The sequence below is a fragment of the Phocoena phocoena genome, chromosome 13 (genome assembly GCF_963924675.1).
Source record: "Phocoena phocoena chromosome 13, mPhoPho1.1, whole genome shotgun sequence".
Lineage (NCBI taxonomy): Eukaryota > Metazoa > Chordata > Mammalia > Artiodactyla > Phocoenidae > Phocoena > Phocoena phocoena.
In genome coordinates this window covers 60,149,432-60,163,770 of record NC_089231.1, presented here as the reverse complement: position 1 = coordinate 60,163,770, position 14,339 = coordinate 60,149,432, and the positions used below count along the sequence as shown (strand labels likewise).

General features: G+C 47.6%; 1 pseudogene; it reads right to left on the bottom strand.

Annotated features, from left to right (window-relative positions):
- Positions 1 to 416: 416 nt before the first annotated feature.
- LOC136132998 (small ubiquitin-related modifier 2 pseudogene) lies at positions 417 to 697 on the bottom strand (annotated as a pseudogene).
- Between the last annotated feature and the right edge of the window lie 13,642 nt (positions 698 to 14,339).

Here is a 14,339-nt window from a genome sequence, read left to right as displayed (position 1 = left end):
GAAATGAAAATGAAAAACGTTAAAATTCTCCAATCGAACAAAGTATGCAATAATTTTTACATTGTTCTTTTTTCGTTAAACAGGGAAATCAAAAGAACTTACTGGCATATAGAAAGATGAGCCGAAAGAGCATGCCAACAATGGAGAAAGGGACTATTTTCACAGAAGCAGTGTTTCCCCCATCCCATCTCCTTGCGATGTTGATCAAAATGTACCACTGGCCATTTAGTTAAAAAAAAATCAATATGCTTGTGCACATACCTCCATTACTGAATGTACAACAAAGGAGTGGGGGAGGGGAAAATGAAAGACTAGAGAAAACTGTACTGTAGCAGTCACGATGCGGAGGAACCAAATCGTGGTTTTCTAACTCAGAATGACTTCTTGGTTCTGGAGTAAAGCAGCAGGTTCTCTCTTTAGTAGACACCTCCTGTCTGCTATTGGGACACATCAGCTGCATCTTCATCCTTCATTTCCAACTGTGCAGGTGTGTCTGTTTCGTTGATTGGCTGCCCATCAAATCAGAATCTGATCTGCCTCATGGACAAACCCTGTCATTCACAATAGGCTTTCGTCAAACGTGGTTACGCCTCCAAATCTCAAACTGCACCACAGAACCATCCTGTCTCACCACTTCCGTGTTAACGTGATCGTGGTCCTCTGTCTTGACTCCCTCCTGGGGTTCTTCATTGGCCATGGTAACCTCTGGAGCCTTCTCAGTGGCTGCTTCACAAAAAAGGTACCAGGATTGGCACCAAACAAGCACAGAACAGCACCAGTAGTGGCAGAAGGAGGAGGTAGCAATCAGTCAAAGGGAATTTTCTAAAATAAAAAATAAGTCCCTTGAGAACATAAACTTAGTTAGAACCTGTTAGACCAGGGCAGGGGAAGATCTTTATTATGGAGTTTTTTTCCAGTTCATTAATTATGAAATAGCTGAGACTTAACCAGAGAAGTCTGAAACTCCCAGGTAACTGAAACACCTGTGTCAGACAAAGCTCTTAGCATGGAAGGACTTCTCCATCAGCTGAGAAACAGGGACTGCTCACTTACAATAGCTCCAAAGAGAACAAAATACTGGGGAATGAATTTAACAAAAGGAGTGCAAAACTTACACTCTGAAAACTGCGAAACATTGTTGAAAGAAATTAAGGAAGACCTAAATAAATGGAAAGATATCTCAGGGTCAGAAGACTTAATATTGTCAAGATGGCAACACTCCCCAAAGTGATCCAGTCATTTAGTGCCATCAAAATTCCAGCTGAGTTCGTTCAAACATAGACAAGATGGTGCTAAAATTCATATGGAAGTGCAAGGGGCTCAGAGTAGCCAAAACAATCTTGAAGAAGAACAAAGTTAGAGGACTCACACTTCCCAAAATCAAAACTTACTATAAAGCTACAGTAATCAAGATGGTGTGTTACTGGCATAGAGACAGACATATAAGTCAATGCAGTAGAATTGAGAGTCCAGAAATAAACCCCCACAGTAGCAGTTCATTGATTTTCAATGGGTGCCAAGACCATTTAATGGGGGAAAAGGATAGTCTTTTCAATAAATGGTTCTTGGGTAACTGGATAGCCACATGTAAAAGAATGAAATTGGATGCCCTACCTTACTCTATATACAAAAACTAACCCAGAATGGATCAGAAACCTAATCTAAGACAATAAGACTCTCAGGAAAAAAAACAAAACAAAACAGGTGTAAATCTTTGTGACTTTGGATTAGGCAATGGTTTCTTAGATATGACACTTAAAGCACAGGCAACCAAAGAAAACATAGATCTATTAGACTTTATCAAAGTCAAAAGCTTTTGTGGTTTGAAGGACAGCATCAAGAAAGTAAAAAACGACAACCCACAGAATGGGAGAAAATATTTGTAAATCATATATCGGATAAAGGGTTGAGATCTAGAATATATAAAGAACAACCCAGTAGTAAAACCACATATAACCCAATTTAAAATGGGCAAAGGATCTGAGTGGACATTCTCCAAAGGAGATTTTCAAAGGGCCAATAAGCACATTTTGAAAAGATGCTCAATATCATCATCCATCAGGGAAATGCGAGTCAAAACCAAAAGGAGGTAACACTTACATACTAAGATGGCTATAATCACAAAGACAGATAAAGTGTCGGCAAACCCGCGTACATTGCTAGTGGGGATGTACAATGGTGCAGCCATGGCAGAAAAGAGGTTGGCAGTTCCTTAAACGGTCAAGCATAGAGTTACCACGTGATCTAGCAATTCCACTTCTAAGTATATACCCAAGACAAATGGAAACGTACGTCTACACAAAAACTTGTGCATAAATGTTCACAGCAGCATTATTCATAGTAGCCTAGGGGCTAGACGACCACTTCCAAGATGGCTCCCTCACAGGGCTAGCTATTGGCTGGGAGCTCAGCTGGGTCCACGGGCCTGAGAACATGGGACCACTCGTCACAGGCGTCTCCATGGGGTGTTCAGCTTCCTCTGAGCATGGTGACCAGGTTTCAAGAAGGAGAGGAGCACCCCAAGAGACAGGCAGTAGAAGCTGCTAGTTTCTTGGGGCCTGGGTCTAGAAACTGGTACCATTACTTCTGTTGCTGCCCAGAGGGTAGGGAAATTCCAGCCATTGCCCACATTTGCTTTGGGGATCTTGGATTTTGGTGGCACTAGAGATGAAGGTTTGCATACCTCACAGCTGCTAAAGGATGGGTAAACGTGACTACGATGCGCTCAATAGGATCCTGCTGCCCGGATAACAGGAGGTGCTCTGGGGTGAAACTGTGTGGTCGTGCTGCGGTATTGGAGGTCACGACTAAAAGGATGCCCTGGGAGGTCCGGGGTACAGAAGGATGACTGTTTAAACAGACAATTCCACTAAAAGATCAGGCGAGAAAGCTGCCTCGTGGGGCGACTCTCTGCCAGGCATTGTCTCCTTAGGGCCAGGGAGGAGAAGGAAGCTGGCACAGGACAGAGCAGAGGGCCCAGAGAGAAGCTTTTCCCTTCCACTGTGCCCTGTCCTGAGCGCTCAGGGAACTACGAGGAGCATTCCCGGAATCCTTCCCTGGTGGGGCCGATAAGCAACTCGTTACTGCCATGCACAGGCTGGAACCCTTCCACCCGTAATGGACCAGAAGCCATGAGCGCCATCGACCACTGTGCAGGATGCACACCCCGCCCCTCCCGGGTGATGGATGAGATGGATGCTGAGGCAGGAGTACTGACTGACAGATGGCCTTTCCAAGTCGTGGTCAGGATGCGCTAGAATCCTTCCGCTCAAGCCTGAGTCAGGAGCACAGACCCCAGAAGTGGACGGAGGAAAAGGAGCCGGGCAGAATGTGAGACTGACACGTGACGTAAGAGATGGTCTGAGGCAGCAGACATGAAAAATCAGCTGAGGGGTTTAGGAGAAACTGGCTGGTGGAAGGGGAGCCATTGGATGAGCAAATTCATCTCAGGGAAAGTCAGGGTCAGGAGTAAAGTCTTTTGGGCCTTTGGGCCCCATCCGTCTCACCTTCTCTCCGCAGCCTCTGCCTTCCCCGTTTCTTCTGGATGAGACTGTGCCCGCCACCTCCGGGCTCAGTCCTGTGGGGTTTCTGCTCCAGTCCTCGCTGGGCCAAGAGCACTGCAGGCCCAGGGGATTTAGAGATCGGAGCTTTCCTGGGGGGCAGGGGGAGGCCTATTGGTTACATAGTACAATTCCTTTTTTATTATTGTGGTAAAATATATATTAACATTAAATGTACTGTTTTAATCACTTTTAAGTGTCCAGTTCAATGGCATTAAGTATATTCACATTACTACACAACCATCACCCCCATCCATCTCTACAACTTCTTCATCTTCCCAAACAGAAAAACTGTCTCCATTAAATACTAACTCCCTATCTCCTCCCCCAGCCCTTGGTAACCATCTTTCTACCTTTTGTCTCTATGAGTTTGACCCCTCTAGGTACCTCATTTAAGCAGATTCATCTACTTGTCCTTTCATGTCTGGCTTGTTTGACTGAGCATATTGTCCTCAAGGTTCATCCATGGTGTAGCATGTGTCAGAATGTCTTTCCTTCTTACGCCTATATACTATTCCATTAGATGTTTACACCACAATTTCTTTATCCATTCATCTCTCGATGGACACTTAGGTTGTTTCCAACTTTTGGCTATTGTAAATAATGCTGCTATGAATGTGGGTGTACAAATATCTTTTTGAGTCCCCGTTTTCAATTCTTTTGAGTATAAACCAGAAATGAAATTGCTGGATGGTGTGGTAATTACGTGTTGAATATCACTAGGACCTGTCGCACTGTTTTCCACAGGGGTTACATTCCCACCAGCAAAGCACCAGACTTCCAATTTCCCCACATCCTTGCCCACACTTGCTTTTCTCTGTTCCACCCCTCCTTTTATTAAAATGACAGCCGTCCTAGTGAGCGTGAAGTGGCATCTCACTGTGGTTTTGATTTGCATTGCGTGTTGAGCATCTTTTCACGTGCTTATTGGCCATCTGTGTACCTTTGGAGAAATGGCCATTCGAGTCCTTTGCCCATTTTTTAACGGTTTTTTGTTTGTTTGTTTGTTCTTTTAGTTTTAGGTGGTCTTTATATATTCTGGATATTAATCCTTTAACAGATAGATGATTTGCAAATATTTTCTCCCGTTCTTTGAGCTGCCTTTCATTCTGTTGATAGTGTCCTTTGATGCATAAAGTTTTAGATTTTGATAAAGTCCAATTTTCCTATTATTTCTTTTGTTGCCAGTGCTTTTGGTGTCATATCAGAAATCATTGCCAAATCCTATGTAATAAGCTCTCTCCTAGGCTTTCTTCTAAAAGTTTAATATTTTTAGTTCTTAGGTTTAAGTCTTTGATCCATTTTGGGTTATTTTATATATAGGGTATAATGTAAGGGTCCAACTTCATTCTTTTGCATGTGAATATCTAGTTTTCTCAACACCGTTTGTTGAAAAGACTGTCCTTCTGTCACTGAAGGGTAGTACCCATTCTGCTTTGACTTCGGTAGATTTTGTTCCCCTAAACCCTACGGATTCCATGTAGCTCTAGGTAGATTTAAATGTCCCTGTTGCAAGTCTGACTGTGTTTTTTACCTTTGGGATCTGCCACCCTCTCCCGGCATTCATAGGAGCCCAACGTAGAGTGGACATTAGGTTGTCCGGTCAGCCCATATGGTAAAATTTACACAGTTAACATTAGCCTTGAAAATCCTTATATCACCTCAAGTTACAATGAATGACACCTCTCAGTGAGACAGAGCTGGTTTCCCCTCCTGTGTTGGAACTGACTGCTTGGAGTGGGGGAGGTGGGGGGAGTACTGAGCATCAGATGCAGTGGTTGGCCTGCATTTAGGAGCCATTTTTTAATAAAAAGTATGGATCGAGATCAACAAAATCACTTCCAGATGGCAAGATGCTCACAAGGTGCGCTGCCCAGATGCAGAGGTTGCCCGCAGGAACAGCAGAGCCCTTGCTCCCACTCACTGCTCGTCCCAAGGCACCTGCCTGTGGGGTAGCAGGTGTGCTGGCCGCACCAGAATGTGGTTTTCTCTCACTCTGCAGATGAAAGAGGTTTAATTGTGCCAGCTAAAAGGCATCTAGTGTGTCTCCACTATGAGCCACAGGTGTGGGCCCCTGGCTTGTGGATTTGAGAATCGCTCCTGGTCTACATTTGTCCTGCTCCGCTTTGGGGATACCTTGCCCTTCCGACCTCGGTGTGGCTTTGGCCTTGGCTCCACTCCTGGATTAACTGCTCCTTGTGATTTGGCTTCTGGATGGCTGGAACTCTTTGGTTCTTGGATTGTTGTCTGTTGAGAATTGGTTTGCCTTCAGATTAATTTCTCGGCTTGGACTGCCGGGTTGTGGAGCTCAGGTTCACAACTGAAGGGGGCTGCCCCACCCGCTGTGCCAGGCGCTTCTCCTACCTCCCTCCTTCTCCAGAGAGCCCACCCTGGAGGGTTCCCAGACTTTTGGACTTTCCCACATTGGTCCCATTGCTGCTTGGATTCTCGGGGCTGGGCTCCTCTCTGGGACATTATGGTCCCTCCTGAGTGAGGAAGAAAACTTTCCACATCACTTCTGAAATTCCATCTGAGATCTTGTTACCCAGCTTCCTAGTCCGGCCCCAACAAGGGTCCTGCTGCCGGTGTCACTGGCGCCAATGGAAGGAGGCTCTGGAGCACGTGATCTTGAGTCAGGCGGTGGGCGAGGCTGCTCTGCAGGGGTCCCGTCCTCGGGGAGGGGCGGGGAGGGGCGGGGCCGTCTGCAGGCGCAGCTGCTGCTCACGCCCCTGATCACAGAGCAGGGCGCAGCGTCTCTGCACGCGGCCCGCCCGCCATCTTAAACTGGGTGTGGTGGGCGGACCTGCTACACACGGCCCTGAGCCGAGCTGCCGGCGCCGCGGTTTTGCATCAAGAACCCTGGTCTGAGGTGTTGGCGGTTTTCGAGGCGCCTGCACGCCGTGCCCTGGGAGCTAGACTCAGCGCAGACGAAACAAGGTTAGACTTTGTTTTTTTACCCAGGTTCTATTTTTATTTCTCGTGAGTTGTTAATGGGATTTGCCAGTGACAACATGAGTGGCCGCCGCGGACCCTGAAGCCACCTCTTCTGGATTCTGTTTCCCTTTGCTCTTGGTTTGGCTCATGTGTCCGCTAGTGAAAGGTCACAGCTGGCTCCTCAGGGGGACTCTGCCCCCGGGGAAGTTGGCCCTTCCCAGTGCCGCCGCGGCCTGAGGTTCCGGGCTGACCGGCTCATTCCTCCGCGAACGCCGAGGGCCTCTCACCACCGGTTCACGGTCAGAAGCCAAACCCGACAGGCCAAATCATAGCAATAGTTTACAGGTGCGTGGTCACGGCTCTTTCTGCCGAGAGGCTGGGCCTTCCATCCCAGGTTAGGCCGCCTCCAGGGCTGGTGGGGAAGCCAGCCACAGCAGAGGCTCCCTCTCAGCGGCGGGAGCGGAGGCGGACACCTGTGGTCCTCGCCCGTCCCCAGCGCCCAGACTTCCCGGTGGGGTCACCACGCAGCTCATGAGGGGCCATTGCCTAATCACCTCCCCGCGCCATCCCTGTGCGTGATGCACAGTGGCTCACCTCCACCACCCGTGGAGGGAAGGCATTGAAGTCCCCAGTTCGTGGTCAGTGGGAGCAGAGCTCCAGAAAGCTCCAGCACCTTGCCCCGGGCACCCAGCCGGTGTCCAGACAACCCTGTCCTGCCTGATTTCAAAGCTCGTCTTCTGACGCCCCACCACACAGGTGCCCAGCAAAATGCTCCAGTAAGTAAATCTCATCTCTGCTGCTTTCAGCCTTTTTTCCTCTCCCCTCACGGTGCATCCATGAAGCCACGATTCACTACAGGGCCTCATTTGGCCCTGGGCTCTTGGGTGGAATCCTAAGCTACAGTTCTTCCCCTCATTTTTCTCCTCTTTCTGAAATAATTGGCCCCGGGGCCATCCCAGCAGGCTTGGCGCTGGACCTCGTAATTCATAACTCAAAATGGCTGCAGTGTTAATAGGAGATAATGGTTCCAGATGTCTTCCCTTTTCTTAAAATGCTTCTGCTTTAACAAAACTCTAGCTGCGAGGACTGTTGGGAGGAATTCAAGGTAGGTCACAACCCTGGAATGGAAAATATTTTTCATACGCCTCGTTGATATTCTGCAAATCTCAAGTCACACAACAGGCCAGTGCAGATGGGTGGGGACCACAGCTTGACAGGGAGAGGGAAAGCCGTCCTCTCCTTCCCGGCTCCCTTTCCGTAAGTGCTGTGACTAGATGGAAGGATTTTGTGGTCAGCATGGTAAGCACTTTGATGGGATATATGAGATCAGAGACATTGAAATCACCTTTAAGGAGCCAGACAGAAAGGCAGGGTGACAGAGCGGCAGGCGACCAGCCTGGAGCAGGCAGACGGGGTTTATACCCAAGATCTGCATATGCCCTGTGCAACCACCACCCTCTCTGGGCCTTGGTTCCTTGAGACAGGGATAATACTACTAACTTCACAGGTCTGCAAGATTAAGGGAGTGCTCTGCACAATTAGTTACACGTGTCCTAGAAGAGCCTTCAGCAAATGACATCTCAGAAAGCGCGAAATGCCACTGAACTGTTAAATTTTCATGTTATGTGTGTGTTATAGGCCCCCCCCCCATTCACATGTTGAAACCCTAATCCCTAATGAGATAATGAGATGGTATTAGGAGGTGGGGCCTTGGGGAGGTTACTAAGTCATGAGAGCAAGGCCCTCCTGATTGGATTCGTGCCCTGATAAGAATAGCGGAGAGAGAACTAGCTGCTTGTCTCTGCTTTTCACCAGGTGAGGGCTCAGCAGGAAGATGAGGCCGAGAGCTCGTCGGGCAGTGGATCTGCTGGACTTGATCCTGGACGTCCAGCCCCGAGAACTGTGAGAAGTAAGTGACTGGTTTAAGCCCTGCCGTCTGTGGTGTATTTGTTATGGTGCCCCAGCTGATGAAGATGGTGTACTTTAGCACAGTTTTAAAAGTTCGAGTGACACAGTTGACCTTCTGGAGTCCTTTCCTTGTTCTTCCCAGTTAAGATAATTCCCTGGGGTGATACCTACTCCTTCTGTCACATTTTAGCCAGATGTCACAGTGTCTGGGGTGCAGGCTGGATCTCCTTTTCTGGAGTGGCGATTTAGGACTTGTCCAGGCAGGGCCTCGTTCTCACCCTGAAGTGGCGGTTCTGACATAGACTGTGGCAGAGTTGATACAGGCATGAGCATAAGCCCTTTGAGGGCCTTGTGATGGGAGGGGGCAGCACCTGGGCTTGTCCACCCAAATGTACACTGAGAACCAGACGGAGTGACTCTGCCAGCCAGGAAGCCACCGTCCCTGCATCACGAGCATTGGCCGGTGGGAGCCGGCCCATCATCATCAGGGGAGATCACCTGAGAACCCCTACGATGTAGCCGGCACAGAGCGCTGCAGAGCCAGCAGCCTCTCCCTCTTGTGTGGCTCCAGTCACACTTGCCTCTTGGCAATGTGGACATGAACCGTAGCAGGACGTGGACCCAGAGGCCCCTGGACAGGTGACTCTAGCTGAGATTTGCAAAGAAACAGTGGAGATGACATCTCCTCCTGACAGATGGGGGCCCTGCATGGGAGCATAGAACCTTGGAGCTGGACAGGGGCGGGTGGTGGGGAAAACAGTCAGGAGCTGTCTGCTTGCTGAAGGTGGCTGGAAGGCACAGAGGCGATGTGGAGGAGGCAGAAGTGCCAGCAAGCAAGAGCGACAGGGCTTCAAGGGAGTTCCTTGATTTGTGAACAACCTGATAGCAGGCAAGAAGCAAAGCCCAGGAAGTCCAAATGCCATTGACTCGGGGAAGCCCGGGGCTGGTGTGAAGTCCAGTAAAGCAGGGCTTCCTTCCCACCATCAGTGGGTTCTTTAAGAGGCTATTTCTAACATGTGGCAACATGGGCGAATCTCAAAAACATTACGTTGAATGAAAGAAGGTAGGCAGAAGAGTACATGTGGTGTGATTCCATTTATGATGAAGTTCAAGAAGAGACAAAACAGATCTAGGCTGGTAGAAATGTGAGCAGTTACATTCTGGCTAGGGATTGGTTGTTGGTAGCGATTGGCTGGAAAGCGAACTAGGGAATATTCTGGGTTGATGGCAGTGTTCTCTGTCTCTGTTGGATGGTGGTTACCTGAGTGTAAAATTGAATGAACGGTGCACTTAAAATCAATGCATTTTACTGATGTAAATTATAAGCCAATAAAATTAATAAATACAGACACAGTCATGTCCAGTTATACAGAGCATCATGCTAGGTGTCTATAAGCTACAAGCATAAATCAAACAAGAACCTGCCTTAAGGAAGTAGAGAGTAAACAATTGTATAGATAAGATAAAAGACATGGTGCCCACAAGTCATTATACAAGATAGCCGGGACTTCCCTGGTGGTCCAGTGGTGAAGACCCTGCATTTCCACTGCAGGGAACATGGGTTTGATCCTTGCCTGGGAACTAAGATCCCGCCAGCTGCTCAGCGTGGCCAAAAAAAAAAAAAAAAAAAAGAATGCCTGGGGCACTCACCTGGGCCTGTACTGCTTGTGGTGAGCCCCACAGACATTTCCCCAGCTGGAACCAATGTTGTAGCTGGACTCCCTTGTGGTTCTTATTATAAAAAGAAAGATAGCTGGTAATATTATCCCTAAGAGAGGTAGGTACAAAGTGACATATGGGAAGTCAGAGGAAGGAGGATGACTTCTGGCTGGAAGAACCATGGTGGGCTTCATAGAGGAGGCAGCATTTGAGCTGGACTTGGAAGGATTTGGGAAGGAGTTGGGCAAGAACATTCTGGGTAGAAAAAGCAGCAGAATAAAGGCAGAGTGAGGGACTGTCTAGGAAGCCGCAAATAGTTCCATTTGGTTGAGATGTAGATCATGAGACAGGAGCAATGGAAAAGATTAGGAAGCAGAGAAGTAGGTAGGATCTACTTGTACAAGGTCTTAAATGTCAGGCAAGAGTATGAATTTTATTAGTAGGCAACTGAGGGGTTTTTATTTTTGCACTGCAGATTTATTTTTTTGTTTATATAATTTTTAAATTGTATAAATTTTTTTCCATTTATAGTTATTACAAAATATTGGCCATATTCCCTGTGTAGTACAGTACATCCTTGAGCCTGTCTTACACCCAGTAGTTTGTACCTCCCACTCCCCTACCCCTATATTGCCTGCCCCTACCGTAACCACTAGTCTGTTCTCTATATTTGTGAGTCTGCTTTTTTTCTGATTTATTCACTAGCTTGTTGTATTTTTTAGTCTACATATGGGTGATACCATACAGTGTTTGTCTTTCTCTGACTTATTTCACTTAGCATAATGCTCTCCAAGTCCATCCATGTTGCTGCAAATGGGAAAATTTTGTTGTTTTTTATGGCCGAGTAGTATTCCTGTGTGTGTGTGATCTTTATCCATTTATCTGTTGATAAACACTTAGGTTGTTTCCATGTCTTGGTTATTGTAAATAATGCTGCTGTGAACATTGGGGTGCATGTATCTTTTCAAATTAGTGTTTTTGAGTTTTTTCCCGATATATATGCAGAAATGGAATTGCTGGGTCATATGGTAGTTCTTATAGCTTTCTGAGAAACCTTCATACTGTTTTCCACGTGGCTGCACCAATTTACATTCCTGCCAACAGTATATGAGGGTTCCCTTTTCTCTACATCCTCGCCAACATTTGTTATTTGTGGACTTTTTGATTATACCTATCCTGACAGGTATGAGGTGGTATCTCGTTGTGGTTTTGATTTGCATTTCCCTGATTAGCGATGTTGAGCATCTTTTCACGTGCCTGTTGGCCATCTGCATTTCCAACTGAGGGGTTTTGAGCAGGGATGTGACATTGGTGTGATGTGCAGGTTAGACTTGGGGAGGGGGGGTTGCTATGCTCGGTTTTTATGGCCATCTAGTGTCTTGCTACCCAAAGAGTGATCCATGACCAGCAGCACAGGTACCGCCTGGGGGCTTATTAGAAAGGCCCACTCTCCAGTCAGTCATACCTAGTGAGTCAGACTCTGCATTTTAATAAGATCCCCAGGTAATTCTCATGCACATCGAAGTTTAAAAAGCACTGGTCTACATGTCAGATAATGGAATCATGGTCTTGTGTGGGGACAGGGGGCTCTGAATTAGTCCTTCGTTACCTAAAATCCTGAGCACAATAGTGGAATATGTGTAGATAATGGATCTTCACGGTGTCTTCTGAAGTGACTGGAAGAATGGTTCATTTCTGGAGCCTGGGGAAAAGCAAACAAAATCCAGGGTAAGGAAAGGGATAAAAGATCCGAAGCAGCAATGCTGTGCCCCTCCATTTCACTGGCTTCTTACAGTGAAAGCCTCTGTGGGTTAGTAATGGGAGAATCAATATTCCTGTACCACGGTGAGTGGAAGCCAGGATTATTTCACTTGAATAATTTATCATCCCCCTGCATTAGAAATTGAAGACTTGCCAATTATTGAGGCTTTTAAAAGGTTATGGTCCCTTTCTCTCCCTTCCTGGCTGCCATTTTAGGCCAGCTCTCCATATGCTTTGCCAAACTTTGTCAAGATAATTCCAGTTTTTTTTTCTTTTTTTTTTTTAAAGCAACTCTCTCCTCTGTGAATTCTTCTGCTTTGGATCCCCAGTTGGCCAGCACCATGGTCTTGACTTGTTAATGAGAAAGCAAGGGCAAGGAAAAGATAGGTCTGCTCCACCCAGAGACCAGCTCCCTTCTCCTTCCTTCACAGGGTGGTCAGCCTCACTGGGACTCTTGCATTACCTCCCCGTGAGTGATGGAGAAAAGACGGAAAGGGAGAAGACTGGACTGCTCTGAACACACTAGGCACACAGTGAGCGTGTAGGGATCTACATTTTCTTTCCCACCCAGACTCACAGGGAATATTCTGGAGATAGGTCATTGACCCCAAATCTGACATCAAGTCTCGGGGAGTGCCTGATGGTTCCTAAATAAGTCACGAACTAAATAGCAACAACCCACAATGCTGAGTACACACTCCCAGGCTGTCCTCTGATGAGCTTTAGCAGGTGTGCTTTAGTGACTAGATTGGGTAAAACAAACCCATGTACGGCAGAGAAAGGAGCTCACTGAGGGCAGGACATCTTGCCTGGGCAAGGGGCTCAGCCTGCAGCATCATTGTGCTCTTCCTGGAACCAGCTGCATGACTTTCATGGAATAGTCCATTGATTGCAGTCTTAGTTTGTCATTTGCACCATGTGGATAAAACAATGCCATGTCGTAAGGACTAGGGGAGAAGCCCTGAGATGGGGTTCTACAGCCACATTAACACCAGCAGCCACTGACAAAATCCAGGCCCATACGAGCATCTGTGGAGCCCACGAGGCTCTTAGTTAAATGCCATGAGCAGCCCATTCCTCTTGTACCAAGAAGCAAATAGGCTCCCATCTCCTTCAAAGAGTGGCTTGGGAGCATTGGGTGAAGAAAATGGGAATGGACTAAATTTACTTTGAGTTTATCTTTAGGGGAGGTATTCTTTTCCATGACCCAGCCCATCAAACACCACTGTCCCCAGATTGGCTCAGGCAGACCAGGCTTCACTGGATGCCCAGGATCTGGACCCCGACCTCCCTGCCCTTGGAGGCTCCCTCAGCAGCTCTGTCCTTGGGGATTGTGGGTAGAGCAAGCAGAGAGCTCTGGGGTCCTCATTCATGTTACTCCTGTTGGGTTAGAACCTCCCCAGGAAAGAGGGAGAAAAGTGATTACAAGACTCTTACCTTGGGCTTCCCTGGTGGCGCAGTGGTTAAGAATCCACCTGTCAATGCAGGGGACACGGGTTCGAGCCCTGGTCCGGGAAGATACCACATGCTATGGAGCAACTAAGCCCGTGCACCACAACTACCAAGCCTGCGCTCTAGAGCCCACGAGCCACAGTTACTGAGCCCATGAGCCACAGCTACTGAGCCCACGTGCCACAACTACTGAAGCCCACGTGCCTAGAGCCCATGCTCCACAACAAGAGGAGCCACCATGATGAGAAGCCTGTGCACCACAACAAAGAGTAGCGCCCGCTCGCCGCAACTAGAGAAAGCCCATGTGCAGCAATGAAGACCCAACGCAGCCAAAAGTAAATTAAAAAAAAGAAAAAAAAGAGTCTTACCTCCTACATTTGGTAAGTTGCTAACCTAAACCATCTCTAAAGATATTACAAAAGTCAAAATTGCGGGACTGTTTCAGAACTCTTACAGATTTCCTGGTCTGTGTTAGAATGTGTGAAAACTACCTCCAGTGTCAGCAAGAGAAGAATCTTTCCAAGAATAAGTCACTCAAAAGAAGTTACATTCTTTGGGGGGAATCTCAGAGGTGCAGTTTTGTTGAGAAATGAGATTGACCTAGAAAGATGATTTTTCCCATTCACGTGGTCACATGTCTGCTTGTGAATTTATAATGTCTGCCTGCATTCCTGTTTATGTATTCAATGTATGTATTCATCCATTCAGTAAGTGTGTTTGCCATGCACTGTGCCTGTGGGGTGACAGCAGAAATGAGAGAGAGAGATGGTCCCTGCCCTCAGTAGAGCTTACCCTGCAGGCCATCAGGCCGTCAGCCTGGTCCTAAGCTCCAGAGTCCATCGTTTGCCCAACTGGAAGAAAGTTAAAGCACTCTCGATGGCTCCCCATGTCATCTTCGCTGTCAGCCCCGCTCTGACCTTGAACGCTGGTTTCAGTAAGCAGGCACTCATCTTCCCTCTGCAGGTGGCAGGTGGACTGTGTGGTGGGCGAGCTCTGGGACCTGACAGGCAGGGCTCCAGCCATGTCTCAGCTCTTTACGAGCTGTGGGGTTGGACTTCGGATGAG